The sequence below is a fragment of the Mus pahari genome, chromosome 14 (assembly GCF_900095145.1).
Source record: "Mus pahari chromosome 14, PAHARI_EIJ_v1.1, whole genome shotgun sequence".
In the NCBI taxonomy this organism is placed as follows: domain Eukaryota; kingdom Metazoa; phylum Chordata; class Mammalia; order Rodentia; family Muridae; genus Mus; species Mus pahari.
The window spans coordinates 68,953,545-68,958,057 of NC_034603.1; positions in this window are offsets into that span (position 1 = coordinate 68,953,545).

Below are 4,513 nucleotides of genomic sequence, written 5' to 3' on the forward strand. Positions count from 1 at the left end.
TGAGTTAACCCCCAGTAGTCATGAAAAAGTGGTGTGAGTGTGTGGTGGTACAAAGAGGAATTGTAGGGCTTACTGGCAAGTCTATAAAGGTCCCAAGTGAGAGACCCTGTCACAAAAAGGTATCCATCAGGTATAGTGATATACACCTTTAATCCCTGCATTTGTATTTTTGTTTGTTTGTTTTTGTTTTTGTTTTTTTTTTTTTTGAGACAGGGTTTCTCTGTGTAGCCCTGGCTGTCCTGGAACTCACTCTGTAAACCAGGCTGGCCCCGAACTCAGAAATCCGCCTGCCTCTGCCTCCCAAGTTGTGGGATGAAAGGCATGCACTACCACGCCTGGCTAATCCCAGCACTTGTGAGGCAGAGGCAGGCAGATCTGTGTCATTTTGAGGCCAGCCTAGTGTGCATGATGGGTTCCAGGCCAGCCAGCAAAGGAGTGAGGCCCTGTCTCAACCTAACCAAACCAAACCAAACCAAACCAAACCAAACCAAACCAAACCAAACCAAACCAAACCAAACCAGAAACAACAAGCCAAGGTGTTTGGCTTCTGAGAAAGGCCACCTGAATTTGACCTGTGGCCTCCACATGCCCAGCCCACATGCACACACAGGAACGCATACCTTTTCCCTGCCAAAAGCAGTTCTGGAATTAACTCATGGTAGTAGCAGGGATTCCACCAGAGGTGGGTGGTGGGGAAGCCTTTAGTTGCAAACTTTCCCTGACCTTCACCAGCCTCCAGATTCCATCCAAATCTCCCTTCCCCAGACACAGGCCAGACAACTTAATGAAGGTATTCTATCTGTGCCCTAATGAATAGGGACACTCCTGAGTTGGCTGGGTCCAGTTCTGCCACCAACTCATAACGTGACCTTTGACAAGTGCCTGGACTTCTGCTGTCTTTATCTATGAAGGAGAGATAATGGCAGGGCTAGTGCTTTGAACTTGCAAAGGCATTCCTAGGAATATTGTAATTATTTCCGCGGGTCAGGACAGCAGCAGGCTCTCTGGTGAGCAGGGCAGGCCGATGGGTAGGTGTCATTCTGACTGATGACAAAGGGATACGCTTCTCTATGATGGGCACAGGAGAATCAAAGAAGTTCTGGAAAGGGAGTCAGCCGTGTAGATGCCTCAGATCGTCGAGTAAATGGCTAGGAGGGAATAGGCCTGTTGAGGGGCAGTATGTGACTTGCTTTCTGATGTTCTGAAAGGTGGGGCTAACAGCAGGATACACACTTGAGTTCATGGGTCCCATGGAAGTAATTTAGTAAATATTCACTGGATGCTTAACAAGGCAGCTGCCAGGGCAAACTGTGTAACAATAACAATGAAAACAAACAAACAAACAAACAAAACACTAACCAACCCATCGGAGAGCATAGGCACTTTCTAAGCAAATGGAAGACAGGAGGTACACATGGCAGCTGACAGAAGGAAACGTTACTATCTAATACTTTGGAGGTAGAGGCAGGAGGCTCAGGAATTCAAGGTCACCCTTGGTCTCAGTGAGTTTGACATCAGCCTGGGTCACATGAAATCCTGTCACCAAACTCAGAACAAAACAAAAAGCAAATGACACAAGCTGGGCTGGAGAGATGGGGTCAGTGGTAACTATCGCTTCTGCTCCTGTACAACTCAAGCACAGTTCCCAGCACTGATGGCTAAGCAGCTCACCACTGCCTGTAATTCCCACTCCGGGGGACATGCACTCATACGCACACACATACAGGGCACTAAGAATGATAAAGATGAACTACATTAAAAAACAAACCAACGGCTGGGTGTGGTGGCTTATGCTTTCAATTCCAGCATGTAGGAGGGAGGGACAGGTGGATCTCTGAATTCAATTTGAGGCCAACCTGATCTACATAAGTGAGTCCCAGGCCATGCAGGGCTATATAAGAAACTAAGTCAAATACAAACAAAGCAGAATGGGTATTCTAAGCTTTTTTTTAAAAAAATTATTGTATGGGTGTTTTGTTTGCATATATATTATTTGCACCATGTGGATTCAGTAGAGGCCAAAAGAGAATATCAGATTTCTTAGAACTGGAGTTACAAACAGTTGGGAGCTGCCAGGTGAATGCTGGGAACTGAACCTGAGTCCTCTGGAAGAACAGACAGTGCTCTTAACCACTGAGCCATCTCTCCAGTCCCAGGATGGGTATTATAACTGGGGAGTGGTTCTTGTCTGGGAAATCAGGGGAAAGGGTTTGTGAAGGATGTGTTGAAAAAGATTTGGGCCTTGCAGAGGTAGTGGATCGGTATTCAATATAGCTTGAGTAAAGTCTATGAGTTCCTGCAGATGCTAAGCCAGGGCATCTGAAAGGGATCTCTGGATGACACATTAAAGAGTTGGTTTTAAGACGTAAATGGCCAAAGACATTTCTGTCATGTCTCCTCTACATTAGTGCTTCAGGCTCTAATTCTAGAGTTCCCTTCCAGAAACTCTTGGCTTCCTCTTTTCTTTTTCTTTCTTTCTTTCTTTCTTTCTTTCTTTCTTTCTTTCTTTCTTTCTTTCTTTCTTTCTTTCTTTCTTTCTTTTTTTAGATTTATTTATTATTATATATAAATACTCTGTAGCTGTCTTCAGACACCCCAGAAGAGGGCATCAGATCTCATCACAGATGGTGTCAGCCACCATGAGGTTGCTGGGATTTGAACTTAGGACCTCTGGAAGAGCAGTCAGTGCTCTTAACCGCTGAGCCATCTCTCCAGACCCCTTGGCTTCCTCTTGGCTAAATGGTGCCTAAATCCCAAGCTGAGATTTCTCTCTTATAAGTCCTTCTGAGTCCTGGGCCCACCACATGATTTCTAAAGAACCTCTGAATTAGAATTCTTCTATGATTTGTCTCCCCTAGATGGTAAGCAACCTGAAGGCCAGAAGGACCTGTCACCTGCTTTCACGACTATAGGCTCGCCTCAATTGCTAATTTTGTTTATTTGAGACAGGGTTTTTCTGTGCAGCCTTGGTTGTCCAGGAACTCCCTCTGTAGACCAGGCTGGCTTTGAACTCACAGAGATCCTGTGAGGTCTGTTTCTGCCTCTTGAGTGCTGGGATTAAAGGCGTGTGCCACCATATCTGGCTTCGATCACTAATCTTATTGTTCACTGCCTGTTGGTCCCCAGAGAAATGCACTGGAAAATGTATGGGCTGTTTAGCCTGACACACCTTTTTTTTTTTTTTTTTTTTTTTTGGTTTTTTCGAGACAGGGTTTCTCTGTGTAGTCCTGGCCGTCCTGGAACTCACTCTGTAGATCAGGCTGGCCTCGAACTCAGATATTCCACCTGCCTCTGCCTCCCAAGTGCTGGGATCAAAGGCGTGCGCCACCACGCCTGGCTCCTGACACACCTTTGAATCTGAGTTTTGTCACTTTTTTCCGTAGTGACCGAGGGCGGGTGACTGGACCTCTCAAAACTTCATTTTATTTGTCGGCAGTGAAGGATGCATGGCACTGTGGCATGTGGCAAACAGTAGTAATGGATGCTTATTGCTTTTGCTCCCATGAGCTGGCAGGATCAAATGGTTCACAGAACCCAAGACTGGGTCTCTGAATTTCCCCATTCGACTGTAGTCATCTCTTCCTCCCAGAAGCCCCTTGTTCTCCTTGGGTCTTCTCTGTTACCCGTCTACTATGGGGCTGTTTGCATTCTCCCTCCAGGCAGCCTTTCTCTGGTCCCCTTAGAGAGCAAGTGGTTGCTGACTCTCAGGGCTGTCCAGGCCTTGCACTCCATCAGTCAATAGAGATAAATTACAAAATCATTTGTTTTATTTGTTCTTGTTACCTTGAGGGCTGTGTGAAATTGCCCGGCTTTTGAAAGCCACATTTGCATATCTCTATGCTGGAGTCAAAGGCTGCAGCTGTGGTTACACTGCTGCGATTTAAATATTAATAAAAACCCTAAACCTCTAGCTGTTTTTTTTTTTTAAACTAGTCTGGCCCTTCTGTTCCTAGGTTGCTAATATAATCTTTGTCCTTGGCTTTGTTTAATTTTTAAAGAGCCATTGTGGAGTTAACTCAAGGCAGCTGCAGCAACCTTGGAGATAAGAACCTCTTACAAGCCCCCAACCTTGTTTACTCTTTTCGGCCTCAAAGATTTACCTTTCTTGGAGACAAAAGGAGATACAGGAATATTTTACAGGATCTTATGCCCCCTATCTCACTTAACGCTTCTTAGACTTGAGTCTGCTTTAGCGTTCCAGGTCACTGGGTGGGTCCTATCTGCCAGTTGCTGGTTCAGTGGGTGTAGGACAGGTCTAGGAATCTAGAATGGCATTGCTCCACACCAAGGCCTCCATCAAGGGAACATGCTTTGAAACCATGTTACTAAGGTGCATGTCATATGCTTTTGGTCTCTGAAACCAGGTGTTCAAAGGTTATACACCCTTCAGCCACACTAGGGACTCTATAACACTGACGATATTGTTCCAGAATCTGCTGTTTCTACTTGTTTTGTGTCTCTACAAGTACACAAGTGGGCCTTAGGGCTCGAGTGATCAGAAGACAACTTTTTT